The following is a 12,414-nucleotide window of genomic DNA, read 5'->3' on the forward strand; positions in this document are numbered from 1 at the left end:
GATTAAATGGTCTGCCCACTAATTCAGTTGATTAATGAGCATCACTGTTAATTAAATTATTCGCTCGTTAACGGCGGCCTGTGAATGACTCGACAGAATGGTCAATGGATAGGATTGTAACGAGGAATATCGCAGTTGATCGATGAATAGAAATATCGATTGGGATGATTGGAACACATGTGATATATTTAGTCTTGTAAGTTGGTGGAACACTCGGCTATGATAAGGAAGCTAGTAGTCGAATAATCAGTTTCGCACTGCGGAACACGTTTCTGTTTCAAGCACAAAATACTGCTATTTAGTAGATTAAGCTCTGCTGAATCCATTGCCGTTTTCAAAAATATCATAGCACATCTAGTTTTTGAGATATTGACTATTGAAATGGTAAATTTGACTATTTCAGCCAACTTGCATGCAAGTTTGCCAGCTTGTCCTTCAACGGATATCTCAGGATCCTGATGAGCTAGACAGTGATCCTCAGCCCTGTTTTTAAAACCATTTTTATTACTGATAGTAGATAGTTCTCGTAATAATTTTGTTTCATGATCTTGGTAACTTTGGGATTAGAACAGCATCCCAAAGAAAAAAATTGCGAAGTTTATCAGATTTAAGAGATATAGACATCACGTGCACTTTGGTGACCACGGAGCTAGACGATTGGTGTTTTCGACAAAGTTATTCAGTAGAACGAGGGCTACATGAAAGAGGAAAATCTGTTTGGGAATGCGTCCGCTAGGTGGCACTAATAACTTTTTTCTTAAATTTCATATAACTCAAGATTCTGACAAGCTTGAAAGATGGTGTTTTCGGCAAAGTTGTTCAGTGGAACGAAGGCTATCTGGCAGTGAAAAATCTGTTTGGTTGGTTGGTTGGTTTGACTTTATTAACGAGATTTTTAGCCCTGGGCTAGTTCATCTCGGGACCAACGGCTTTACTTCCCTTCCGAAGGCACAAATCTCCCAAATGGCGGGGAACGTGCCTCTGGAGCCGGCCTTCTGATGTCGGGGATGGGATTCGATCCCAGGTCCTCGGCGTGAGAGGCGAGTGTTCTAACCACTACACCAGGTCCGTCCCCAAAAATCTGTTTGGGAATTCATCCGCTAAGTGGCGCAAGTACCATTTTTTCTTCAATTTTCTATAACTCAAGATCCTGGTGAGCTAGATTTTTGTTTACCTTGGTCTACTAAATTTTAGAACTAGGATAGTTTATTTCGTGAAAGCTTTACTTACCTTCTTGTGGCGTCATTGTACTTTTAAGACCTTATGTTACTATTAATATTGTAATGTATTGAGGATTTTGCCCTCCAATAGACTCACACCTAAAAAATATTGTCCCACCAAAATATTCTCCCACTATGTTTGCCATATATTGGATGGCGTCGTAGCTAACAAAACCAACAAGTAACGCACATGTAACGCAACATGTTGGATTGTACATTGAATGCAAGTTGCGTGCTTCTATTAAAGTGTCATAGAAACTGACGTGTGAGTATTTATTTTTCCACGTTCAAAATGTGCACGAGAATCTATTCCTCAACAAAATGAACAATATCCTGTGAATACCGTTTAACCCTCTAATACCCAACTCCGCCTTTAGACGGGGTGTACTTTGCAATTTTGTGTTTTTTTTTGTAGCTCGGAAATCAAAATGATTTTATTTTTGGCTTAAACCTCGCATATAAGGGAAGTTTTTTATGACTTTTGAAGCTTTGTTGTATTTTTGAAAAATGTTTGAAAAAATGTTTTCTTATATAACCTACAAATGCCTGGGGTTAATTTAACGTGTTATATACAAAAACGTATCTCTAATATTTTTCTACAGTCAACCTGTCACAGAAGAAGAGCCTGATGGTATTGATATAATTTCAAACCTGTTTTTCCGTTAGTTACACGGAAAATAAAATATGCTCCAGAAAAAAAAATATTTTCAAAAGTACCGTAAAAATGTGATTTTTTTTTACTGCCAAAAATCAGTAATCAGGAAAGGTTTCAAAAAAAAAAAAAAAATGAAACAGGATAGGGACGTTCAAAAATATAAAATATAAAACTCAAAAAAAGAAAATCATAAATTTGCAAATAAAAATAAATCATTGCCCAAAACGTGTTTAGAACGATTTTAGATAACGAAACATGATATTTAGATCGAAAATAAAAGTTTGGGTATTAGAGGGGTAACCCGTTTAGGCCTGAGTGAAGGCAAAAATACTAAATCCCTTACCACTCAGCGAATACTTAACGGATTCAAATAATTTTTGTCAGTGTACTTGCCCACATATATATCATTCTACTGAACAACTTTTCCGAAAACACCAACCGTCTAGCTCATCAGGATTCTGAAATATCCGTTGAAGGGATGATGTGTTCAATGTTGTTACCCCAAGATACTGCCGAATAAATCTAGAACCACCTGGACCATATTTGCAAAACTTTTAGACCCTAAAGTAGAAATGTCACCCGAAGAGATCAAAAATAAAATAAATAATTTACTTGGATTTTCCCTAGTCAATGTAACCAATATGGAAAAGAGAACCCAATCTGGCATCCCGACTAAGGGTACATAACAAAATTATATCAGCATATGCTATTATGTTATATGTTTTTTTTCGAACATAGGTTGTTACAAACGTGATGCAGGATGTTGTTAAAATAATTAAAATTATAACAAAAAGTGTATGAATAGTAACATAAACATAACAAAATATGTTTTAATTCTATCAAAAACATATCAAACCAAGTTATAATGTTTGATACAAAGTATCAAAATTATAATACTGTTCAATATACGATGATATTGTATATCATTGAAATGCATTACTATCTATTTATTTTGTTATAAAGTTGTTAAAAATGAACAAAAAAATATCTCAAAGGGAAATAAAACACATTATGTTATATTTCTGTTTTATTATGTTCAATGTATAAAGGAGCCTAACAAAATTATATCATAATATGATATGCATATCATATTCTGATAAAATTTTATTATATTTTTGTTACAAGCCTCTAGTCGGGATTCGTTGGAAAGGGCTTTCTCAAGAATATTATTTACTTAACTAAATAATATTGAAGCTTTAGCAAAAGCTAGACTTATGTTCGATGTCCGTTTTACATGAAACAATATTCAGACCCATTTCAATTCCCCATTCAGTGCCGTTGGTGCTAAAAGAGGGGTCATGGTACCAAACATCGCCGCATGGATACTAAATGCATGATTTGTGGAGGTTCTTCTCACGCTACGGACATTCGTCCCACAAATTGCGAGGGCAACCATAAGTCTAACTGTTGGGATTGCCCTTCGCGTAAACGAATCATCGAGGCTCGTTCCAGGCAGATGAACGGTAACGTTTTTGGTAGTCAGAATTCCCCAGGCAGAATCTCCAACAATTCTTATTTCTCAGTTAAGGATCGCTTGCTTAACAATCATACCCATCAGGTAAATTATAATCACGCTCATTAGGGTGCGGCTTATTTTTCAAAAGTTATCAAAACCAAAAATTCGTATGCTCTTATGAAATTAAATCAGATTTAAAGAGAAACCTCAAAGTTTGAGCTAAAAATATTAAGACTTGAAGGTGGCGCAAACGACTTGATAGTGAAAAAAATATTATAAACAATGACCTTCAGTGAAGTCAACATAACTTCTTTATTTTCTAATCAATTTTGATTCTTATAGCACCATTATCTTCAAAATTACCTGACCAGAAGCACATAACAAGATTGTAACACATTCCTATCAGCAGCAGTTAAAAATAACAGAAGTTGATAAAATTTTGTTATCAAAATGACTTTGTTCTCAAACTGTTATATTTTTAGTAACACATTTATAACAACATTTGTTATATTTTTGGCATCGCATTTATAAGTTTCTTGCAAATAACATCCGATGTCATAAATAGTAACATAATTTGCAATGATTTTATTATTTTCCCAAGAAACATTAATAGCTTAATAATAGTTTATTCAGCTGGAGTACGCTTGAGAGTCACTTGTTCAACTCTTATTCAGCAAAAATGTTTGTTGGATTGTAACATCCTTCAAATACATTCTGTAATAATTTTGTTAGAATTGTAACATTGTTTGTTTTATTTTAGTTTAATTTGCTGCAATTTCTGTTAGAATTTATGTTATTTTAACTACTAACGGTACATGTTTAATAACAACTGGTGATATAAAAAAAATCATATCAGCGCAACACATTCTGTTATAATCTTGTTTCTTCCGTCTGGTCGGGTAAATTTATGAAAACTTTGTAGAACACAAATTTGTTTAAAATTAAAACTAGTTTAAGTTAAAAATATTTTACTCCTACCTTTTCCTCATTTTACTAAAAAAATATCTTTGTTTGAACATAACTTCATAAATTCTCAACCGATTCCAAATCTTTTTGCGAGCTTTTGAAGCTAATTTAATTTTCAAACTGTTCATACAACACATTTCACTTAAAATTGTTTTGATGAAGTAATTCAACAAAAACTGCACAAAAACATGATTTTTTAGCGAAAAATGTTGGTTTTTCCAACTTGTTACCAGTTAAATAATATCTCTAATGCTGAAACTGGTTTTTCCCATTTGCTAAACCTTTGAAAAGGACTTTACAACATTTTTTTGAATAATTTTGAAACAAACATATTTTTGCACATGGTAAAATACATATGCAATATTCAATTCGTAATTAAAAGAAGATGCTTGATAAACTTAAGAGGGACGTTTCGCATAATTTTATCGATGGACATTTCGCATAATGGACATTTGGCAAAAAGAGAATTATATGACTTCTTTAAAATGCTACATGTTCTTATATGAAACTGCTTTATGCGAAACGTCCATTATGCCAAACTTCCTTATGTGAAACGTTCAGTTCAGTTCCTCCCCTTCAAATCTTGTTTCCAAATTAAAAAAATCATAGGGCCCGTTTTGCAGTTACGCCCTTTTGATTGTTCAAGCCCACAAATTCCAAGGAAATCTGAGATATTTAGGATTTTTTAAGTTTTTCTTGGTTGTGATTATCAGAAGAAATATACCATCAAAATTTGGTTCGAATTTGGCTTGTTCAGTTATTTGTAACTTCTGGGTGGAGTTTTAAAGTTGAAAGATTACATTTAAAATTACGTCCTTTTTGAGGTGTAAAAACACCAATTTTAAATAAATTAATAAGAAATTCTGATACCGTTGAGCACGTTTAAATGTTTTCAATGTCATATTGCACTTACATACCACCAAAATCTTTAGCAATTAACTGTTTTTTTTTCAAGGCTCAAGTACTATGAGGCATTACGGAGCCAATTTCGTATTATCATTATTATTCATATAATATTGTTAAAGCCCAACTAGCTACCCCTCAGCTGTTCTTGCTAACTTTGTACTACCTCAGAACTTGAACTTCAATAGCTGTAACTCTAGACCACTGTAATTGATTGTGCGATAATCTGTACCATACATTATTTCATTAAGATTTTTCACAAATCTACAATTTTACCTGTGGGTTTCTCAGTCTTTTCAATCACACAAACACGTAAGAGTCCTAGATAATTACAATAGTGAAAGAATTGAATAAATCAGTTAACAGTTTTCACATTTTGGCTCAGAGTCACGAGCTGGCTTCACGAGGAAGCCTCAATACTTGAAACTCACTTAAGAAAAGTAAAAAATATTCGTTATAATTTGGTTTCATTCAATTTAGAATCATAACATTTGCAGAACTTAATTATACATTTCTTCCTTGAAAATCAGTACTCAAATCAAAACTCTCTTGAGAAGATTCTACCTCATAACACCGAATTTTATTTACCTGAATGTCATTATCCCGAATGTCATTACCCTGACGCACCATTACGCTGAATGCTATTATGCCGAATGTATACACCCGATTCTGGTTGGCTAAAATATTAACGTCCCATAAAAAAATATAAAATTTCTATAAAAAATGCAAAATTTGCCAGTAAAGAAACAAGGGTAAAATCAATAGAAAAGTTAAAAATTTCCATAAAAAAATAAAGAAGTGCATAGAAAAAACAAAATTTTCCATAAATAAAAAAAAATTGAGCAATAAATAGATTCAAAAGTGCAGTAGAATCGACAATAATCTCACTAAAAAATATCGAATTTTCCATTTAAAAACCTCAAAATGTCCCTATTTTCTTCACAAAAAGCAAGAAATAATTATAAATTTTCCACAAAAAAAAGCCAAAATTTACAATAAATAAATAATAATTCGCCCACAATAAATCAAAAATTTCCATTCAAAAAATCAAAGATAGCAATAGCAGTAAATGCAAAGTTGCAATAAACAAACCCAACTGAGCAATTCAAAATGACAATCAATACATGAAAATGTTGTAGAAAATTCCAATATTTAAGTAAAACTTTCCATAAAAATAACGTAATTTTCCAAAAATGAGTAATAATGTGTGTAATGGATTTCATAAATTTTCAGTCAAACTGAAGCATTGTTTTCACAATTGGAGCTAATTAGTCGACGTATGTAGAAGTAGTAATTGCATTTTAGAGTTCGATAATTAATTACGTAAGAATTTAGGGGAGGGGAGAGTGGGGAGATTGGCCGGGTTTGAAAAAAAAAATCTTGCCATATAGAAAAAATTATGTTTCATACAAAAAATCATACATGGAGGGGAGGCGTGGTTTCGAAAAATCACAAAAAAAAAAAATGTTTTTTAATACACCCCATCGTTAGGCGCTACAATTTTAATTATTTCGGCAAAGTTGAAATGAAACATGAAGTGGGTGATGAGGTACAAAAGTAGCGTTACAGCATGCTTAACCATATTTGTAGTACTGAGACAACCCACTAGATCTAAAAATGAACCTATTGGAAGATACTTTAAAAAGCGTTATGTTCGTATGTAAATAAAAAAAAATATTTAGGAAAAAACTCATCAATCGAAGTATACATATTTCTGCAACTGCTGTGGGCAGTTACTTTACTGATGCTTAGTTTGTAAACACCAGTTCCCTGGCTGGTGGGGCATGAGAGCATAAGCTTCTACCAATGTAGTTGGACATAACCCAAGCAGTGACATAAGTGTTTCTAATATTGGAAGATTTGATATCCCATGTTCCATGTTTCATTTCAACTTTGCCGAAATAAGTAAAATTGTAGCGCCTAACGATGGGGTGTATTAAAAAACATTTTTTTTTGTGATTTTTCGAAACCTCGCCTCCCCTCTATGTATGATTTTTTGTATGATACATTATTTTTTCTATATGACAAGAAATATTTTTTCAAACCCGGCCAATCTCCCCGCTCTCCCCTCCCCTAAATTCTTACGTAATTAATTATCAAACTCTAAAATGCAATTTATACATCTACATACAGTATTAGACAAAACATTTGCAACTTTTTCGATTTTCCATACAAAATGACCAACTTTGGTAAGCTAGATCTCAGTTATTTATGCACCGATTAGAATGAAACTTTTACAGAACATCAGATGTAACTTGAATTTTAACTTATATTTTTGAATAATTTTTCCAATCACGAGTTTATAAGTAATAACGATTTGACTAAAGTGTAATTTTCGACGAAAAATTCAAAACTTTTTATCTCAAAATCTGATAGCCTTACACAAAAACTGTCTTCAGCAAACTTATTCATCTCGTCAAAATCTACAACTTTGCTAAACATACGATGAAGCTATTCCTTCAATATGTTAAGTTATGTCAATTATGAAAAATCGTCAAAAAATTCACTTTAGTATAACCGTTACTGCTTTTCAACTTGTGATTGGAAAAATCACTCAAAAATATATGTTAAAGTTCAAGTTATGTCTGATATTCTGTGAAAATTTCATTCAAATCGGACCATAAATAACTGAGATATAGTTTATCAAAGTTGGTCATTTTGTATGGAAAATCGAAAAAGTTGCAAATGTTTTGTCCAATACTGTATGTACGACGACTAACTAGCTCCAATTATGAAAACAATGCTTCAGTTTGACTGAAAATTGATGAAATCCATTATACACATTATGACTTATTATTGGAAAATTGCGTTATTTTTATGGAAAGTTTTACTTAAATATTGGAATTTTCTACAACATTTTCATGTATTGATTGTCATTTTGAATTACTCAGTTGGGTTTGTTTATTGCAACTTTGCATTTACTGCTATTGCTATCTTTAATTTTTTGAATGGAAATTTTTGATTTAATGTGGGCGAATTATTATTTATTTATTGCAAATTTTGGCTTTTTTTGTGGATAATTTATAATTATTTTTTGCTTTTTGTGAAGAAAATAGGGACATTTTGAGGTTTTTAAATGGAAAATTCGATATTTTTTAGTGAGATTATTGTCGATTCTACTGCACTTTTGAATCTATTTATTGCTCAAAATTTTTTTATTTATGGAAAATTTTGTTTTTTCTATGCACTTCTTTATTTTTTTATGGAAATTTTAAACTTTTCTGTTGATTTTACCCTTGTTTCTTTACCGGCAAATTTTGCATTTTTTATGGAAATTTTATATTTTTTTATGGAACGATTAATTGTCTGGTTTTGTACGGATTTTTTTACACGGCCGTGCGAAAAAAGTTGCCATACATTTTTTCCCGTCAAAACCTTATTTTTGCATGAACGTAGAAAAATGATGTTACTTTTTTTTGGCACGGTTTTTGAAATTTTGAACTGAAAACTTTTTTTTGCACGGTACGCTTCTCCGTGCAAAAACAGAATCGGGTGTATTTACCTTGAATGACTTTGCCCCGTGATAATGCAATTCAAAATAATTCCATTCTAGGAACTAGACCTTTAGATGATGATCTTCAGGTTTCTGGTATTCTTGGAAATGGAATTCAGAGCTAAGAGGTATAATTTTTAAAAGATATATAAAATACGGTAAAACAGAGATACAAATACTTTTCTAAGTTGACGAAGCCGAATACTTAAAATGTTATTTTCTTTAATTTTGTATCGTTGCTTTCTACGTCGCTATTTCATTTTATTTCATACACTGCTACCCTTACCGAAAACTAAAATCTAAGACTATCGCGCGGTTCAAAATTTAAAAAGTTTGAAAATCCATATCTTTCTTACCAAATAAACCATAAAAATAGTGTTCTGTGAAATTTTCAGCTTATTCGGTGGTGATTTAAAGGTGGCCCAAACACAAAGTAGGTTTATATGGAAATTACCATGAAGAAATTTTGAAAAATGTTCCAAGCACGTTAGCACTGGACTGTAAGTACAAACTGAATATCCCATAGAGAAAACCCATTCTTCAAACCTTAATGAAGGATGTTGCTGAAAAAAAAACAAATCCTTTTGAGCTAATTTTGTTTGGGATTTTACAAGGCTATAATCCCATACGAAGCAAAATAATAGCAAACAAACTCATGAATATCTCTTCTCCTATCCTTTGGATTGAGTGGCTCTTTTTAGCAAATTTATTTATTATGATTTAAAGAATGAGTTTTCACTTTGGGATGATAAGTTTGCGCTTAAGTGTTTTCGGCAAAAATGTGTATTTTTATAGAACATAGTAAAAACGTAGAAATTCATATTTAGAAGTTATGGACAAAATATGAGTTTTAAGGGGATACATACCATTTTTACCCCTTACTTTGTCAGTGTAAGAGATAGAGCTTTTCCGTATTCGACATGAAATGATGTCGCCTACAATACTTTCTTATACAGTTTTCAATTTCGACAATAAATGAAAAAGTTAATTTTTTTTCTCAGTGTATATCACCTTAAGTGAATTTTTTTTCAGTGCCTAAATGAAGTACTCAACAAATAACGAAACAAAAAAATAGGATCCTAAAGGCCTGTCCCAATTTTAGTGCCAAACGCTAAAGTTTAGGCCAAAAATACATGTTTACTCAATTTTTAATGTTTTTCTTTTGATTAATTCCAAAAAAACATTGTTTTAGATTTTGTTACACTCCTTGGCTTAAACTCAAATATTGGGTGTATTTTGCTTTCCGTGTCCCTTCCGAAATGTCAGATAGGAACAACCCTAGTGTTAAAACTAAAAGCCCTGTGGTATTTTTGTCGATTAAGCGAACGTCAAACATGATCAAAAGTGTCAAGGTTCATATATGGACTCAATTTTTAAAGTAAAGTTTAAATATGATGTAGCCGTTATTTGAGCGTGAAAAAAATGCTAATGTAGTTGCAGTAACATGCTCTTTCGTGTCATTAAATAAAAACAAGATTTCATTAGACATTTTAGGACCCAATTGAGACACGAGATTGAACGAATTGAACGAGAAAGTTTCAAGAGAATTGGGTTAGTATAGACTGTAGTAGATTTGGTAGATCATAAGGACCTGAATTTTAGGACGATTTGGATGACTTCCAATATCCAATTTCTTGTCAACATTTTTGGGAACGTCTGTTAAAGCTAAGTGCTGTAAACCAACAAACGTAGACATCAATCGCTTAAAAATAACTAATGAAGCTGTGTTGATTATGACAAAATTCCAGAATATTCTGGAGGCCTTAGTCTTACTTTAGGTTAATTATAAATTTTAAAAATATCTTGGGCCTTCGTTACTTATTACAAATAACGGGTCTGTTCACATTTTGTATGAAAACATTTCGTTTCCAAATGATAAATGAGTTCTAAAAGGAAGTATATGTGATATTTACCCTACCTGACCCTGAGATGTTCTGAAATAACTTTGTCCACAATACACCGAAGCTATACCTCTCCATCACTTATGAAACTATCCTAATAGTGTAGCAATCCTCAAAATTTCATTAAAAAATATGAAGTTATGCTCAAATACGAGCAATTTCAATTTTGTGTGTCAGCCCCGTAGCCTACGGGTTAAGGAAAGTTTTTTGATGACTATTGGAGGTCATTTGAACGGTTTTCGAAGAAAATTACTAACTAATTGCGAAAAAGCTCAAAAACTTGTCATGCAGTTTGGAAGCGCGCATAATTTTAATGTAAGACTCACTAGTCCAATTGAAATTAATGGTTCTTTCCAAAGCATTTTCAATCAAGAGAACAATTCTTGGGAAACCGATTCGAAATTAAATTTGAAAAAAAAAAAAATAAAAAAAAATGTGAATGCCCCTGGCGATGATGGAATGTTTTACATCCTCATCAAGAAACTTCCGTAGATTAGCTTATCATTCTTAGTTAATATATTTAACAAATGTTTCTAGTTGACATATTCTCCTGTCAAATGGAAAAATGCCAAAATTGTACCAATTTTGAAACCAGAGAATAATCCAGCATTAACTTCCAGTTATCGTCAAATCAGTTCGCTTGCCTCTATTTGTAAACTTTTTGATAAGCTTAATTTGAACAGAATGTTGGTCTATATTGACGATTCATAATTCAATTTTTGCCAATGAACAGTTCGGATTCCGACCTGGACATTCGACGTCTCACCAACTTTTACGTACAACAAATTTGGCTATTCAACTGTTCTTGTTCTTCTAGACATAGAAAAGCATTGTACACCCACACAACCAGAATGTACATATAACGAAATCACCTTTTGCGTTATGCGAGGCTTATATGCGCAAAGTTTCACGTATAAGATGTCGCGAAAAGGCCTTATACGTACACAAGTGGAGGCGATATACGTGCATATTTTATATGATAAAAATTAACATGCAATGCGAGTGTGTAGATTTTATTGCGAACTAATCTGTACTCTTATGCGACTTAATTTGTAACAACAAAGTTAATTTGACAGCTGCTACGGATTAATCCGACTAACTTTGTATGTGTATGCGGAACGAAACGAAATGTACATATGAACTCATAAAAAAAAACAAATATATTAAATGACTGTATCTTCTTATTAGCAGAAAATCGAAACTTTGTCTTAAGAACATGCTTTTGATCTTCAAACAAATTTTCACGTCAGCCATGTTGTATGCTGCATCAATATGGGCTAGCACCAGGAAGGAAGCTCTAAAATTTTGAAAATTATTCTGAAGCTCCCTCCCTGGTATAGTACTAATTAGTTACATAGAATATCCAATGTTGAAACATTGGAAATATTTTAGAATTTTAGACAAAAATCGTTACAAAATCGTACATCTTGTCTCTCCGATCTACTTTTAATTCGCACCCGTAATTCTGTTCATATGTTAGGAAACTTCGAAGGTTTTTCAAACCTAAGTCATAAATTAATTGGTTCATTTGATGAGGAACATTCAAAGAAGAACATGATCCTGCATGGAACTCGTTCAAAAGGTCCTTCTCGAATACCGACTTCCAGACATTCGGTTCGTCTTTTATACCCTCAGGCCATCGTTCAAGTCACCGACGCGATCCAAAAGTTCAATGAATCCTGGGAAGTTTCCGCACGCATCTACAGCTGATCGATGACGAACACTTCTCTCGCGTACTCTATCAGAGTCGACGAACTTAACTCTTGATCGCGTGAACAGCCCCACGTGCTCGGATGCTCTCTCTCTCACCGACGGCACTC

The sequence above is a fragment of the Aedes aegypti genome, chromosome 3 (assembly GCF_002204515.2).
Source record: "Aedes aegypti strain LVP_AGWG chromosome 3, AaegL5.0 Primary Assembly, whole genome shotgun sequence".
Taxonomy (NCBI): Eukaryota; Metazoa; Arthropoda; class Insecta; order Diptera; family Culicidae; genus Aedes; species Aedes aegypti.